General features: G+C 39.1%; 1 protein-coding gene across 1 annotated transcript in view; it reads right to left on the reverse strand.

Annotated features, from left to right (window-relative positions):
- Nucleotides 1-15,218, reverse strand: part of fat2 (FAT atypical cadherin 2) — a 120,670-nt gene extending 105,452 nt beyond the window's left edge. The window contains exon 1 of the mRNA XM_012861754.3: nucleotides 15,028-15,218. The gene's annotated coding sequence lies outside the window, so the exon portion shown is untranslated. The remainder of the gene's footprint in view (nucleotides 1-15,027) is intronic.
- Between the last annotated feature and the right edge of the window lie 3,662 nt (nucleotides 15,219-18,880).

Here is an 18,880-nt window from a genome sequence, read left to right on the forward strand (position 1 = left end):
CTAAAATGAAGAAATAAAGGGAAATAGTTATTTCAGAGCTCTTTTAGAACTGGTTTCCCTAAACTAATATTCTGTAGGCCCTATTATGATAATAGGGCATGTATTTTGAGATGGATATTGTTCTGATGTATTATTTCCAGAAGAATTGATCTATCTATCTATCTATCTATCTATCTATCTATCTATCTATCTATCTATCTATCTATCTATCTATCTATCTATCTATCTATCTATCTATCTATCTATCTATCTATCTATCTATCTATCTATCTATCTATCTATCTATCTATCTATCTATCTATCTATCTATCTATCTATCTATCTATCTATCTATATGACCAGATATCAGACTTGAACTGCAAGTTCAGTGGTCCGATATCTCTTGTGGTTTAACATGCCAGATGACATTGCAAAGTGTTAAATGCTCTTTGGCAACATAATATCTCTCAGTAGAAATACAAATATTTGTTCAGCTAATGCTAAAATAAAGGCAAATCTCTTAATGACCAACCAGAGGAGGGTGGTTTAAGAAGGAGATGAGGATGGATTACTGTCTGACTACAAACACCCTTTCTGTTCAGGTCTAATGTACCCCATATCAAACATGTGATGAATCCAACAAATTAGTCCTGTTTGCATAGTCATCCTGGATAATAGATGTTTGCACTTATAAGCTGTAAAAAAGAGTGAGCAGGAGCTGCCTGGGCTGCCCAGAATAGTCAATACCACATAGGTTGATTAAAAAAAATCCAGCTTTCAAAATGACTGGGTTGGTTTGGAGCTTGTGAGTGACTGTTGTATCTTTTCATGTTTATTCCTAAAACTTTTCACTCAAAGATTCAGTGCTGCAGGGCAGAGGCTCCAGGATGTTACTGTTAATTCCACTCACGGACACACCAACACCTCCCTACCTACTGTGTGCTCCAGCAAGCGACCTGCTGCCACATGTTCGGCTCCCACTTGCTGGGTCACATTTCGACATCACCCCCCCATGCCTCTCAGCATAGATGGAGGGCTGTTTCTGCAGCTTTTCCACACCCCATCAACAACCTCTGTCTGTCAGTAAGAGCATGATAACTTTGTACTTTCTGCAGTGTTGAGACCTACATAAAACTCACACACTGTTAAGCACAATGCAGGCAAGTTCTCTGAAGTTTAAAAGCTCCCGGCTGTTCGTGTTCTGCCAAATATTTCCAACATATTGGATTATTACCAGCAGGTTGAGTGTTTTATATCTTATCTAACATACCGTGTGTAGCTATAGAAAAAGGCTCATTACAGGTCTGTGTGCTAGTACCTCTTACCACCTACCTTTATCTCTATACAAGTTTAAAAATAGATATAGTATATAATTCTAAATGTTTATATAAAACATGATTCTACTGCAAGCATAGCTTTCATTAATGCATTGCCGTTTAATAAAACAGCATCAACAGCTTTGCAGACAAAACTCCGCTATGCTTACAGTTGAAGCCAATTTAAAAACACTCTGCTTCTAAAGTCAGAGGTTGTTGTCTTTAGACACAGACACGTGGGAAACAATTATCCAGGGCTACATTACAGTTGCCTCTAGTTCCACTGTAAGGATCCATGGATTCATTTTTGACAACGAGATGTCTTAACTTGCACACTTTTTGTCTTCAAAGAATAATCCTGTTCCAAAGATACTTTGTAAAACTAGCCCATGCATTCTTTTATTTCAAAGACTGGCTTTTGTATATAATTTCTTTGAGAAATATTAGAATTCAAACTTACCTTGCATATAAAACTCTTAATGACTAAGCTTCATCTCCTGCACTAGAGTACGCGGTATATTATGTGGCCCTAACCTTGTTAGGTTCAGTAACAGATGTCATATTTTAAACAAACGCATTGGAACAGTTAATTACTCTACAGGCATGTACTCCTTTGATGAGAAGGAGAAACAGTTCTACTCTGAGGTTCCCCTGCATGATGGAGCTCCTCAACTTCATCATCCATCATATAAAACATGGCAGCCCTGCAGAGGAACATCATTTTAGCCACCTGTAATTGGAGTCTAAATCTTAGGTGATAATCCAAATCTCACAACTTTTAGTTAGAGTTGGCAGGTAGATGGGACAGAAAATATAGAGCTTGTTCTACAGCAAGATAGATCAGAGTTGTGGACTCATTCCTGCAGACTAAGCCCTGATCTGACTCTTTGGCTCAAGCTTTGTCCCACAACGACTCTTAGAGAAAACATCCAGAGACGTTATTCAGGCAAGGTCTGATGGAGGAGTACTGGTTGAAGTAACAATTCATGTCACTCCACTAGTGATGTAACTCAAAATAATGTTTGGTTTCTGCTTTGAAGTGAATACTTCATTTTCACCAATGCAAAAACAGTAAAACCTTGCACATGTGATGTGCGTTTAGGAGGTCTGTACCTGTCCAACTTGTGTTACACCTTTGTGAGAATACTCCACAATTTAAAGATTATGTATATTTGCTAGATGGTTGGATGAACAACAAATCCTGTCTCAATGTGAAAACCGGCCTTGGCACTCGGTGACAATAAAAGACTCTTGACTCTTGATCTGAATGCATTAATTGCCTCTTTTTCCAGCACCATGGCCTCAGACTGGAGGGTGTAGGCAACCATCTCATTTACTTTTCAATGGAAAATCTATACTGTGCCTTAGAGTAGAAATAAAAATAGGCGATAAGTGTAAGCTTGCACAGACGTTTTGGACATTCATTGAAGAGGAAATCCATTCCCTGTGTGATGAGAACCACTTTAGCAAGCTGAATCAAGCATCTGTATGGCTGCAAGTCTGTCACTGAAAACCCAGAGGGAATTTATAAGTGAACCACGACGTGGGGGTGAGGGGTCAGTTGCATAAAGCTAATATTATCTATACCTTTGTACTAAAGTTCCCCATCACCCCCACAATATGTTTTGAAATACTTAATGTATAAAATAACTTCATGGTTATCCTTTTGTCCCTGAAACCTACACGGCATTATGCCTCCTCCTGCTGCCTCTGTAATTGTTTTCATCATATAAAGCTTGTTCCTCCTTTTTCGCAAAATGATTACAACCCAATGCTTCAGAAGAAAGAAGAGTGGAAGACTTGGCTGTAACACAATATTGCACTAATTACATCAAAGTACTTTTCTGGATGGAAGGGAAGAAAAACAGATACGTCCTTCCAAAAAGTCAAATTAAGATTAATCTGTGGAACATGCTCTCTCAGGAAGATTCATGCCTACTCTGCCTCCCGACTGTAAAAAGGAAAAAAAATATATATCTAGGTCGAAGCACAGTGTATTACTCTGTTTTTGTACAACAGCACAATTTGCAGATAAAACCGTGAGGTTGGATGGATAAGACTTCATCATACCAGTTTTCTTTCCTAATTTGCATGATATGTGTCTTTCTAATTTGCATGGCAGTTGTCAAACAGGACTGTGATACATTATCTGTATAGGGTGGAGTAGTATGTTCCCCTGCCTGAACACCATGCATGGACAATAATAGTATTCCGGTTCCTAACCTAAATTTTGATTTTAAATTTAAAGTACACAGTACCTTTCAAAAACCAGACCATTATCACATTACAGCCACAAACTTCAGTATGTAATTTATTCAGATTTTAAATGACGAGGTTGCGGGAGAAACTGACTCCAGTCCTCATGTGCTGGTTTCCTGCATGCTTCAGATGTTCACCTGGTCCAACAAACTCCGCAGAACATGATAACATGCTGAGGAATTACTTCACCCTTTAATTGAGCTGTTTCAGAGCCGAGGCACATCTAAATGTGGGAAAACTAATATTTTAAACCTAATAACACTCTCAAACACAGACTGCTTCATCTCAAAGACAGAACACCCAAACCACAGCTGAGCGACATTGTGTCTGCGGTCCAATGCAGCGAGGACTGCGAGGACTCCTACAGTGGAGAAACTAGACAACAGCTAGGAGTGGTGGAGTGGTGGCCTAGAGGTTAGAGCAGCATGCGTGCACTCTGAGAACGTTGCAAGTACCTGGTTCAATCCCCGCAGACTACCACTGTGGGTCCCTGAGCAAGACCCTTAGACCCAGATTGCTCCCCGGGCGCTGTGACAGCTGCCCACTGCTCCCTAAAGGATGAGTTAAATGCAGAAGACAAATTTCATTGGAATGTACAATTTCAATGACAAATAAATATTTCTTAAAACATGGCACAACGCGGGTAGCGCTGTTGCCTTGCAGCAAGAAGGTCCTGGGTTCGAGTCCACCCCTGGGTCTTTCTGCATGGAGTTTGCATGTTCTCCCTGTGCCTGCATGGGTTCTCTCCAGGTACTCCGGCTTCCTCCCACAGTCCAAAAACATGACTGTTAGGTTAATTGGCTTCTCCAAATTGTCCTTAGGTGTGTTGTGTGCGTGAATGGTTGTTTGCCCTGTCTGTCTCTGTGTTGCCCTGCGACAGACTGGCGACCTGTCCAGGGTCTACCCCGCCTCTCGCCCAGTGAACGCTGGAGATAGGCACCAGCAACCCCGCGACCCCATGAGGGATTAAGTGGTTTGGAAAATGGATGGATGGATGGCACAACGCAGGATGGCCAGCAGTTCAGGGCAAGATTCAGCAGTCAACTTGCACCTCAAGAACAAAGGAGACACTTTTGACAACAATGATGTCCATCTTGGACAGGGAGAAAACATGGTTTAAAAGAGGGGTGAAAGGAACCATCTCGGTCAAAAGAGAAAAGCCATCACTAAACAGAGAGGGAGGATTGTTCTTCCAACTCCTCAGTGTTTACAGCTCGGTCCTTCAACACGTTCCAAAGAGATTACATCAGGATTCAGGTGACCGAGTACTCCACTCACACCAAGCAATAGCTTCTGATGACCCAGTACAGTGGTCGTGGGTCATTGTTTTGCATTTGACTGAGAACGCGCCTGGAAGGATGGGCTTCCATGTCCTTAAAAACAGCAACGCTCCACCTGCCGGTTGCTCAGGTGCGAGCCACCAGAACTGTCAAAGACTCCTGGATAGGTGTCGAAACATTTCCAGAAAGAACTGAACGAAAGTTCGATTGCCTCCGATTTAAGCCTGTTTGCTGTAGAAATAAAGCCAATGTGTGTCCGTACATTAGTCTCAGTATAAATACAAATGTTCTGTTAAAGGCCTCAAAGGTTTGATAGAGAACATTAGTGAACAAAAGCATAAAGAAGACCCATGTAAGCACACGGCAGCTGAAATATAAAAGAGGTCTAAATTATGAAACGATACTCAGAGATGTGGATATCTTACAGAGCACCATTCAATGCATAAATTAGAACTTTATACAAATCCCAAACTGACAGGTAGAGAGCATTAATCAGACAATTAGCTAAGAGGTCTTGGTGCAGGTAAGGTGGGAGAATCTGTCAATAGGACAACTGCAGGAGGAAAGCTATTGTTTACAGCAAGCCATGAGAAGTCAAGTTTGAAGACTTGAAAAAGCCATGCTGGAGACATAGCAAGCATGAAGAAGAAGGGGGTGCTTTGGTCAGATGAGACAAGAAAGGAACGTTTTGGTCTACATGCAAACCATTTCTGTGGCTGCCACTGTCAAACTTGGTGGCAGCTAAAAGCAGACACAGGCCACATTCTAAAATTGTGTGAGTATGAATTGTTGAACATGATCTAACTTATATGGTTTTGTCACATCCAAGTAAACTGCACTAAACTTAGGTTTATGGTTGTAATGTTTCAAAATGTCAAATAAAATATAAAGACTTTTGAAAGGTGCTATATTTGCCAATTAACCCAGATATATCCAAGTGTCAGTATTTGGTGACAGGAAATTTTTTCAGATTGAAGATATACTGCTTTAAATTGATTTTTAATGTGTTATGAATCACAAAAAGTCTGTCAGTTTTATGTATTGTCCCCGATTGTATTTTTGCTTAGTCATGAACACCTCTTCTACTGTATTGCTTTAGTTATTTTCAGATTCATTTGCATGATTGCCAAGTTCAATTTCCTTTGTCTCCATTATAAAAAAACAACACCTTTAGGCTTTACACTGGTACAATCTGTGACAGTAATGAGGCTGTGTTGGAGTATTAGACCATGAGGGATGGGAGCATTCAGAGGGTGTCAGTCTATTAAGTGTTCACTTTTTTATCAGGGTGGGAAAATTGGCATAAATCTGTTGACTACAAAGGACAGGCAATGCTTTTCCTCTCTGTTGGGAATCACAGAAATGACCCCAAACTGTCACTTCTGACAATTTGGCGTTACGGTGAGGTTTTATGCCAGGTGGCTTCATTCAGATTAAACATTGTTTAAAAAAAAAAAAAAACATGCAGAGCTTCAGCATTGTAGGTCATTTTCAAGTTCCTGTGTAGAAGAAAGGGATTTGGAGAATGAGTGAGTGACAACAAGCGCAGATGATAGGAGGAGGAATTGTTAGGCCGACGTTTAAACTTTTTTTCATTAAAGATGTTGTTGATTTGGATTAAAAAAAACATGTAACTTTGCATCCAGTTTTTATTAAGCATTATCTTGACAAAAAACAAAAACAACTTCTGTTCATCTGAAATTCATCTGTTATGTGAATGAGTCCTTTTGGCTCCTCCGTTGTTCAGGGGTCACCGCACCAAGTCATTAATACTTGCACACAGATTTGGCAGAGTTTCTCCACCGGATGCTCTTACTGCTGCAACCGGGATTCCTCACATCTAAGACAAGGACTTTACCCCACTACACCACAGAGGGATTAAAAAAAAAAATTATATAAATTTTCTCAAGATTTCTCAAATTATCATGGAACAACTGAACTTCAAGCTTTCTATGAAATAGCTTGATTCATTCTCTACTGTGTATAATAAGTATAATTCCACTGCCTCACAAGGATCCATAGTATACAACATTGTACAATGTAAAAATGTCTGTCATCTTACAGATTTAATTTCCTTTTTCATTTGAATGCTTACGAAAATCCAAAAGTATTGGAATACTGGACAAAAATAACCTGAATAAATACAAAAAGAAATGTCCAAAATATGAGTTCATTTATTAAAGGAGCAAAAGCTATCTAAACCTGCCGTATGTGAAAATACATGATCCAAGTTTTTAACCCTTAATTTAACTGAATTCCCTTATTTTGTGACACCTAAGCACAACATCATGGGCCATGCTCAGACTTGACTACTGCAAGACCTGTACAGTCAAGAAACCAGATGAACAGAACCTCTGTGAAAAGAGGAAGTAGACTAAGGATTTACTCAGAAAAAAAAAAAAAAACAGCACACCATGTCCCAATCCAAAGAAATTAAATAATGGGTCAGGAACAAAGTCTTTGATATCTAACTAACTGGAAAAGGTTACACAATTATCAGTATCTACATTTACATGGACAAAAGTAATCAGATTTAAGGGTCGATCTGAATAAAAGTACTTTATGTAAACAAGCCGATCGGAATATGATAATCCGATTAAATTTAATTGAAATGAAATTGTAATCCGAATGAGAGGGGTGGTTTATGCCGATTAATAATCCAAACAACGTCCATACAAACGCTTGTCAGGCTCAAGTTATTCCGAATGTGGCAAACTGACCCGAGTGCGCATGTGAACCTGACATAAACGTTGCTTATTCATCAATGTTTCAACTGTAATTAGAACATCGTGCAAGTCCAGCCAGGGTGGACAAATAAACTCATATAAAACTGATTTGTTTACTATTTTTGTTGTTTATGGTAAATGGCTTGTACTTGTATAGTGCTTTTAACTAGTCTTGACAACACACTTTAAAAGAAACCCCAAAGCACTTTACACTACAGTTCAGTCATTCACACCCTGACGGTGGTGAGCTATTTTAGTAGCTACAGCTGCCGTGGGCCAGACTGACAGAGGCAAGGCTGCCATACAACAGCACCACCAGGCCCTCTGGCCACCGCCAGCAGGCAATGCGGGTGAAGTGTCTTGCCCAAGGACACAACGACAGAGACAGTCAGAGCAGGGGATCAAACCCGATGTTCGAACCGGCAATCTGCTGGTTGCCAGACAGACTCCCTAATCTCTGTGCCACCGTCGCACATCAGCAAAGACATGCTTCTTCTTCTGTGTGTTTTTAGGGGAATGATAGAGTGGTTCTATACTGAATTAAGTCAGGAGTATATACACGCACATTATGATTGGATTAATTGTGTGCCCACATAAACAGTAAAAAACAATTATTTAATTTGATCGTAAAATTTTGGGGATGTGAACATAGCATCAAAGAATTTGGGACAACAAGAACCGTGAACATCATGTAAAGTGCTGCAGGCCTCACTTGGCTCTGTTAAGATCACTTTCAACAACAAGAACTAACATTTTTGAAAAAGAATATTGTTAAAGCTACCACACTCTGTCGGCGGTGAAACACCTTGGGTTGCCCCAGCTCTTTACCCCTAGGGTGACCCCACTTGTACTTTAAAGTGTTTTCCAATTTACGATGCAAGAAATCTGAACTTTAACTGGTTTAATATAGCAAAGTCAGAGAAATGTTTACAGACACATCAGCGCTGACGGGCTCTTGATCGAACACGACGCAACAGCAATGAATGTGGCAAGAGCCCCGACTGATCATATCTTAAGCATTATAAAGAAGTCTAGGTACACGCCCATGCAAGGGCTGTACACTTCCTAACATGTCGTCAGTAAAATAATGTGTCACCACTTGGATGCTATCTGATGACCTTGTGTCCCAGCCTTGTGTCCCAGACTGTCTAGGTGTGCATGACGCTTCCAGGACCGACGTTCCACTCGTTCATCCCATTTCTACATTCTACTCATCACATTTCTAACAATATCATACCTACAGTCAAACATGGCGGTGGCTGCATAACGTTTAGGGGATAGAACTGTAATCCTGCTCTCGACAGGCAGGTTAACAACTGATGGTTACGAGCATCAGTTGTTAACCTTACCCTTGAGTGCATTTGGGTTATGCAGCAAGATTATGATCTGGAGCACATTAGCAAGGCCACCTCAGAATGGCTCAATAAAGTAACATCAAGGTTTAGGAGTGGCCTAGTGAAAGTCTGGTATTACATCCTGTTGAGATTCTGTGTATGACCTTTAAGAGGTCATTCATGATTATAAACCTTCCACTGTTGCTAAATCAAACCAATTCACACAAAAATAAATAGGTTTAAAATTCTTCCACAGGGATGTAGAAGACATTGCCAGCAGTTGAAGGCAGTTGTTGGCACCAAGAGTTGCACAACGAGTTTATAGGTTTAGGGGACAATTACTTCATGACACAGGGCCTGGTTGGTCTGAACTGCTTTTTTCCTTGATTGTGAAATTATGAATTGAAGCACTGTGTGTTTTTTTTTTTTTTTTTGTATTTAATCAGGTTGCCACTGATATAACATTTTTTTTTTAAAGTGGTAGTAGAGAAATTAAATTTGGCTGTAAGATTTAGCCCAAACCAGGTAATTTGGCTCTGTCTTAGGGATTTTTCAAATTTTGTCCAATATTCATATTTTGCTTCAGGAAGATGAGGCTTTAACATATCCTCTTGCCTTTTTGTTAAGTTAGCCACTGATGAGTGCAGAAGGAATACTGTTCACAACGATCATGGTGTGACTGGTTTTGTTCAACTGATTGTGTGGTCATTTGCAATAACTGCTGCCATATCTGGGGGATCTGGCAGATCAGGCCTAGACAAGTCTCTCCAACTGGTTATTTAAGGGAATTGCCTCCCAGCACTCTGTTCTTACTTTATAACCTTTTCCTACACGATTCTTCAGTTCTCAACAACTCTGACCTCTGACATCTGAGCGAATGACTCCCGTTGGCACAAAGATTTATTATCCTGTTGTCATACATGTAATAATGACTTAATTGTAAAGATGACATTGCAACTACACTGGAGACATATTCACCATAAACAGTAACCTCATCTCGGCAGACCACCGCACCAGTTTCTCCTGCAGGTTTGAAAAGCACCCGTTCACACCACCCACCAACTCACCTACATCACACACCCAATGCAGTTGGTCTCATACTTTAAAGAAGTCAAATTATTTTTTTATCCCCACAATTGCAAAAATGAAACCACTGATGATGATTGCAAAACCTCAAAAGCACCAACTTGGTTTCTTACTTTCACAGCTAATCCCTTTGTAAGTCTAGCAAATTCAGACTTCTTGGATTATATAAGGGCGAGGTTTTGATGCCAACCCCTGTCTAGAGTAGAGCAAGGTGTGTCATGTATTTAACTATCTCACACCCACAGTCAGTAAGGTTTTAATAGGAGTTTTGAGGTTGCACTGGACATGTCTGTGCCGCTCTGGTCCAAAAGTACAGCTGGAGCATGAGGGATCCAATCAACTCCAGAGCATCTTTACAACTCAATTTAATGCTTTTGGGTTTATTATAAATGTTTTGTTTCTTTTTAAAATTTGACAGACCCTTTTTTTGGACTTCAGTGCCTTCGATATTCTTCTGCTGTGGTAAACACTGCAAAAAAGAGCCATGGAGTGTTACTGTGGATACAAAAATCTTATGAACTGTGAAATTGAAAATTTCAGGAAAATAGTCCAGGTAGGAAAAGCCTGTCAGGTGCTTCATCATCTTATCAGGATGGCTCAATAAAGATCTGCAGGTCATACATCAAATCTAAGTCGAGCAACCTGTGAAGAGACAATCGCGACAAAATGTATCATTAAGTCTGCTTTTTTATATGAAGCTTTAACCATACTCTATCAGCAACAAAAAAATCTAATTACGTAACATTTTGAGAACTAAATTAGTTATTGTAAACTGTTTCATACAATTTATTAATAACGGAAGACAATGTAAATCATTAAAACCCTTATATGGGCATTTTTATAACCTTATTGTTTGATGAGGTGCGGGTGACTTTGGCCAGATTAGAACAAATCAAATTAAAAAAGTTGTGTTACAACCAGAGCCACACTCCTCAGTATTCGGCTTCCCATATTCTGCAGGTTTTAGACGCATGCCTTCTTCAATCACACCTGATCATTAGCTAAATCAATAACAGGAATCTGCTGAACATTTAGCATGCTCAGGGGGTTATTTAATTTATTATTATATTTATAACAATAATTTATTAAATTTGGGTGTGTTAGAGCAGAAACACATCTAATACTTGCAGGACAATGACCCCTAAGGACCACTAGTTTGACACCCCTGGACTCATTGTTCTCATTGATCACTACAGCCAGCTTAAGTTTGCACAAAGCATAATTTTATCTGGAGATCCACTTACAGTTAAGACTATCATCCATATTTGCACATTGTGGATTGAACATGTTCAGCTAAAAAATTTGCTGTAATTACATTCCCTAAATAAACCAGACAGCAGAAAGGGACTAAGTTTCTCATTATTTACTCCCTAAATAACAGCTGAGCTAAGGGAAAGCTATAATTTATGAAGAGTGAGGAAATGTGTCTGATATAAAGCAATTAATTACTTATAATTAAAACTATTAATTGTATTAGTTTTGTTTCAGTTTAATTATATAGTTCCTATTCACACAGAAAATGGTGTCAAGACAAAACTAAAAGATCCAATTCATATAAAGACATAGAATTCAATGCAGTCCAATTATATATGCAGGTTAAAATTTAACTAAATACCTAGGTGATCCTAGCTTTAATACAATGGAGTTAAATTCAGCTCATTATTTCAATAGGTAAAAAGTTATCAAAGAAGCCCCACTAGTTGCATCAAGTTATTGACTTGGCAACTGAGTCAACATGGTGCCAAGGGTGGCCGAGTTAGTACAACACTATGTTTACACTTAATGTCCTTATGCTGAGTGCACATAAAAGCCTAGTCAATTTTTTTGTCTGAGCACTCAACAATGACCAACCGAGATGATTCTGATTCTCATTTCTCTTGCTGAGCAGCATGTGGTGACAGTGGAAAGAACAGACTCTCCTAACACTGGGTTAGCAAAAGCAGTGTTTTCATTCGCTATATATATATTTTTATCCATTCATCTAATCATTTTAAACAAGACTACATACTATATAATTTAGTGAAACCAGCTAGTTTGGGGGCTTGTTGCAGGACATGATACTATGCATTTCCATGATACCTTAAAAACAGCTACTGGTACCTTTAAACAGCATTTTAAGAAAAGGAGCCATATACTTGTGGTGTAGGTCATCAAATATTAAATTCTGACCAGCTAGAACATTGTACTAAAGCTTTGCATGTACCAATTACAGTCTGTTATCCTTTAAAAAAAACAGTTAAATGTTTTTCTCCATAAGCTGGAAAACAGCCGAAAACATATAACTTCCACAGCAGGAAGATTTCAGTAACATTTGCTTCTTGTTTTACCTCCATTGCAATATACCCTGAAGTTTTATTGAAACCCATAAAACATGAGGACATTAGCTTTCAACATATTCCTGCTTTACTACATTTTTCAACAGCAACTCCTGATGTCTGTTTGAATTACACCTATTTTATGCTTTTTAGTATAATATTCTATTGATATAGCACCAGTTCATAAAAAATGTCCTCCCAAGTTACTTTACAAGAGGAACAGGTCTAATGCATATCCAATTTTATTGAAATACACCCATATTGTGCCATCAGCAAAACATATTCATATCTGAAAACATGCAGGCCAATCCAGTCCAATTCATAACACAACACAGCCAGATTCAATTTATATTTCCCAACTGCCGTTGGCTTTTCTGTTCCTACTATCACATTTACACAAAAATGCAGATATTCGCAAACTGTTTCCCAGATCTGTTCACAATGTGGTGTTCAGTGTCTTAGCCAAGGACGCTTGATTACACATAGTGGAAGTCAAAATGAATTCACCACCTCATAATCCATAAACAAATGCTCCCTCATTAAACCACAACTACCCACTAGAGAGCCACAACTCTCCAGTGTTTTTAAAACACTTTAAAGCATGCATATTTATTTATCTTCATGATGATGGAAAATAAAGAGAAGAGTGAGGAAAATGTGAGTCAAAAGAAATCCACATATGTAAATTATGATGTGATGTTTTCTTAATGCTGTGCCGCCCCACACATTGTGAAGAGTTCCCATTTGGTAGAGGCAGATGAGCGTTCACACTGAGCCTGGTTCTGCTGGAGATTTTTCCTTCCCGTTAAAGAGGAGTTTTCCTCTCCACTGTCGCTTCATGCATGCTCAGTATGAGGGATTGCTGCAAAGCCATGAACAATGCAGACCACTCTCCCTGTAGCTCTACACTCTTTCATGAGGAGCAAATGCTGCTTGTCAAGAATTGATGCAATCTACTGGGTTTCCTTAGATAGGACATTTTTTGACCAATCTGTCTGATTTGATTGAATTTTATTTTGGAAAGTGCCTTGAGATGACATGTGCTGAGAATTGGTGCTATATAACTAAAAAATGAATTAAATTGAATTGTCTTCAATTGGTTTGACATGCCAGAGTCATCATAATATCTTTAATCTAACACTAAAACAGTCTCGATCCCTGTGATGTATAACGGATCAGTTTCATTTTAAAAGAATGAACACCAACACTGTTGGACGGCAGGTCACTGAGGTTTGCGTTGTGTCTGACAGCCCAACCTGGAGCAGCACAGGTACATAGTACAGAGACTATCATTTGCAGTTCTGTCTGTGTGTGAAATGGACTTCTGTCCGCAGGGTGAGGTCATGTCAAGTGAATGTTGAAGGGTTGAGTGGAAGGGTCGAGGATCTTCCTTTGAGTTAAACGGACCCTCCACACACACAAGCACCAACACCCAATCTCACAGCAAAGCCCGTAATTAGAGAAAGGGTTCAGAAAGGCTACTGCAGGACTTCCAGTTAACTTCCCTGCCATTCATTGAGACAATTCTCTAAGCATGAATTGAGCTGATGTGAACAGGAGAGATCAATCTGCTTGCAAACATAGTTCACAGTAAGCTTCAGTTTCTCTTAAAAATGAGCCTGTAAGGCTATTAGGGTGACTGTGGCTCGATTGATAGAGTTGCTGTCTTGCAATCAGATGATTGTGGGTTCAATTCCAGCTTCCACATGTCAATGTGCCCCTGGACAAGGCACTTAACCCCATCCCGCCTAATGATCTGTGCATTGGTGTATAAAAGTGAGTGTGATTGGGTGAATGTGGCTACAGTTAGTTGTCATGTTTCAACAAATCTCTAAAATCCTGGCTTCAACCAATAAGACAAATTATCTTCCATTGAAACCATGATTCACCAATGTTCCCACAAAATGATAAACATGGCCAAACATAAAAAGAAATTTCACAACAAACATGCCTCAACAAGAGGAGTAATTTACTTCCAAATATTTACTCATTTTTTTTAAGTTTCCAGTCGGGAACATCAGTTATTAAAGGAACAAATTTGTCATTCCTTGAAGGTTATCTGGGTGTCCATTCATCACAAGCACCTCTGTCAATGGCTGTGTGTGCAGTGCAAGCAGACCTTGCAGGAAAGTGACAGAAGCCAGAGGATACACTTTCACCTCGAGGCCAAACCAACTACTGATCTAGAGAAAAAAAGGCACATCTCCTATCGCTGCAGATGCTTTGTGCACATGCATCAATCCGATTAAGCAATTGAGCTTCTCGCACAGCAAATGAGGTGAAAGTTGAAAATGGAGGGATGGGTTATGGATGAGTCGAACCCATATGCGTGCGCTGACATGTGCACGACATATTACCGCTCTTTACTCCTCCTTTCATGCAAATGTCAGATTTAAAGATGACTTCCAATGAAAGGTGTTCTTTCAGATAGAATAGATAGAATAATCTTTTGAGTCTTTTACTTTTACAGTCACCGAAACTCACAGTGATCTTGCATGTTCATTTTCGACATAGAAAAAAAACAGAACATCACAAAAAGGATCCCAGAAGAAAATCCAACATGTTTGGTTGTGAGTAACTGAAAAAAAAAAGATCTTGCTCTTGTTGCACAGCACATTAACTCTGTTTAGACTTCCTCAATTGTGAGGTTTAGTATTCCGTTAAAACAAAAATAGTGGTGGCCTTGCTCACAGTAAACAGCAGTGTGAATTAGAGTGCAGCAGAAAACTTACCTGAGGTCCAGTTAGGAGACTCTTCCAGGAATATGTTTTCTCCTGCGAACACTTTAGAAACTTAAAGAAACCTCTGACGGCATGGTGACAACCAGCATACTCCCACAGAGCTATTTGGTGCAGTCCATTGAGAGAGAAAAATACGCTCATGAGAAGTTGTTGGAGTTAGTCTTAGCTCAACTACTCCTAACATTTACAAGAGACAACACCTCCCTCAGGATCTCCATCCACTCCACCCACTTCTTATTGTCCCTCCTCTCTCTCACTCTCAAACACAGACACACACACACACACACACACACACACACACACACACACACACACACACACACACACACACACACACACACTCCACATGCCCAGATTGTAGACTCAGGCCTTTGGGCCACAGCCAAATGGTGTGTACTTCTCTTGGTGTGTAGTTATTTGTGACCATAAGTGTCTGTGTGTGTCTTAGCAGAAATGTATGCCTTTTTTTTTTTTACAAGAGCCTCACAATATGGCAATGTTCATACAATATTTCAGGAAGTTTTGGCAGACAGTTATTTACTATTTTCTGAGGTATTTCAAGTACTCAGTGACATCTCCCATTCTAGCTCAGAGGTCTGCCTTGATGATTCAAGTCACCTAAATCCTCTCTTCTCCATTTTGAAGTTTGGTTTAAACTTCAAGTAGTATCTGATTAGATTAGATAAATTTTTATTGTCCCAAAGGAAATTTGATTTGGGTTACAGACTCTGGCTGCTGCATAGTCCAAACTATGCGTCACACTGCATTCACACATAAAACACTACTATAAAAATTCCATTATAAGACATTAAATAGATATATAAAGAAGCATGTTACATGTTATTCACATTAAAAATTTGAAGAAAAGAAAAAATAAAGAAGAGAGAAAAAAATAATGATAATAATAAATAATTAAACATTTATAAAAACCGTTCTTTAAAAAATCTGTTATAAAAGATAATGAATACAAAAATAAAAATAAAAAAAGGAGCAGGTCAGTTTAAATGTTGAATACCATTGCCTATTCCACAATTTACCGCTTAATGCTATGTATTGCTTTAATGGAAAGCGGAACAAATAAGTTCTTATAGCGGTTCAATCTACAGTCAGGGACTCTAAGACGTCGACCTGATGGAAGATCTGGATACCCAGACGCATTAAACTGCTGCCATTATATTTCTGATTTAACTGTTTTTGTTGACAATCAAATCAACATGTCTACCTTATAAAAGTAACTGGTGGCTCTGGCATTAATGATCGTTGCACCTCCTCTGTTGTTAAAGTTAGAGTGACTTGGGATAAAGAAAATGTCTTCGTATTCTTATTAGATTCATGGTCAAATAAGAAATAAATATCTACCTGTCCACTCCCTTCCACACACATGCTTAAACATCTCCAGTTAACTGTCATGATCTCGGCGCTAGTCTCATCTGAAACACCTGCGCAGCTCCGCCCCGTTCTCATTAGTCTTCACCAGATCCACCTGCACCACTGACTATAAAACCAGCTCTCAGAACAGTCACTAGTGCCAGATTATTATGAGCCATCAGTGAGTTTAATCCAGCGTCCTAAAGCCCGTCTGCCTGCTTGCCTGTTTCTGTCTTCTGAGCCTCTGATCCTGTCAAGCCCGTCGGACCTGATGAATGTGCTGTCTGGATTTCTGACCTGTTTCTATGCCCTGACTCTGCCTACGGATTCTGCTTTGGACTGTCTCTGGTTTTGTGATCACCCGGCTCTGACTCTGGACCTGCTCTTGGATTTCGGACTCTGGGTATTCCACCTGATCATCCTGCCTTACTCTGCCATCATGGTTCTGACCCTTTGCCTGCCTTCCGACCACCGAGCTCCTGCCAATCTCAGGAGTAAAACTCTAAGAGCTTCCGCGACCAGACTCTGGATCTCATTAGGGCATCACTGGCAACAGTCCCCAACAACAGGAGCCTGCACTCACCCTCCCAGCCAGCTATCCGATTGTGAGAAGTGGTTCCTGTCCCTGATGCCTAGCGGTTCACCTGCGACCTGCAGCCGTTACTCCTCAAATAAACTGTTTTCTTACCTTTATCTGATTTGTTGTCTGGCTGAATTCTGGGTCCTGCGTTTCTGTTCATTACATTAACATGGTTGATGATAATCAGTCTGCAGCATAACTGCCAGGAATAATGTCTTAGTTAAAAAATTATATTGAAAATTATTTTGTAATTGATGACATTTACTTGATTGTTATTTAAACGATCCAACTCCTGTTGAAAACATCTGTGATGGAACAGATCCATGCAATTATCCATGCAACAAGCCTTTGCTAATTCCTTCTTATTCAGTTTAACAGATCCAAGTGAAGAGATAAGAACAATAGGAACAAGAATTACTTTATTGTCCCGCAGTGGGGAACTTTGGGCGTGACAGTGGCAAACACATGGACAGTTGCAGACAGGTTGTGACAGTAAACGTGTTGTGAACCTGTTGTCATAGTTTTAATCTTGTAATCCTTTCTGAACAAAATAGTAGTGACAGAAACAGATGCTGGATCGTTTCAAAGTTTTTTTTTGGCTGTAGTTGTGACAGAGAAGGTGCCGCAAGTGATAAAGAAGCATCGCGGGGGTTGGCAAACAACTTGGTACATTACTCACACCTTGTGGTTGTGTATTTGACGGCGTGTTACTAGGAGGTGAAGAAAAAGACTGCTGATCAAAACAATATACTCAACATACTCAACAAAAAAAAAAGATTTGCAATCTTCCCATACATAAAAAGAACCCTAAATAAAAAAAACCCTAATAACATAAAGTGTGGAACAAGAAAAAAACTGCTTGAATTTGTAGTATTTCAATGTTGTAATAGTGTCGTCTTTTAATAAACGAGATTTTGTCCTAAAAAGTATTCATTTAGACGTAATTTTGGAAAAAACCTTCTCTATTAGCCAGCAAAATAGCCAATTCCATTTATTTATTGAATTAAAAAAATCTAAAAGCCCACGTTATGTTGTTGATATTATGCATCTGTTTGTCTTGCAACAAAGACTCGTTTTATCAGCAGGACCAGTACTAATTTTTTTTTTTTTTTTTTTTTTTTTTTTTTACAAAAGTAAACTTTTAATGGATGCCACACACACAGATATCTTTCCTGAACTACTGATGATTGTGGGTATTAGCACCATTAGAACCATCTCAGCCTTATAAAGAGAGGGGGTTATTCACTGTTTGTCTGGAGCTGCAGCGGATTCATCGGGCTTTTGTGTTGCTGTTGTGTAAACGCTGCAGGTAAACAGTGTACACAGCTCTCTAAGTCCTAGCTCAGGGCCATTACTGGTTAGGAATGAGGGGCAGAACAATGAGGTTTGTGGGAGGCATATCGTGTCTTTTTATCATGTCAGACTCAAGAAGCATTAAGTAATTTTGCTCTGATGAAGACCCAAAAACCTGAATATCCACTGAGAATGACCACTGATTAGGTTCATAAGGTAATCAAATTAAATTGTGTCTCTTGGAGAAGAAAAAAAAAATATTTACGCTCTTTTGTGAGTCATGGAGACTTTTATGAAACTAATAGACACATTATGTGGTAAATTAGTGTATTACTCATTGAACAAATGCACTAAAAATAGTTTATATTGAGTCATATGTCATTTAACACAAAGGGTTATCAATTTAGATCTATATTATGACCTTGAAAAAAGTTGCCACGATTTCCATTTTTCAGTGCTAAATAAATGTGTTAGATTTTTTTCTTAGAAACATCTAAAAAGTTCTTTCATGAGCTTAAAAACAGATAAACAAAAAAAGCTAATTAGATAAAATATGATAGTCATCAATTCTTGCTGGTAAATAATACAAACAACAGTGTAATA

The sequence above is a fragment of the Fundulus heteroclitus genome, chromosome 23 (assembly GCF_011125445.2).
Source record: "Fundulus heteroclitus isolate FHET01 chromosome 23, MU-UCD_Fhet_4.1, whole genome shotgun sequence".
In the NCBI taxonomy this organism is placed as follows: Eukaryota; Metazoa; Chordata; class Actinopteri; order Cyprinodontiformes; family Fundulidae; genus Fundulus; species Fundulus heteroclitus.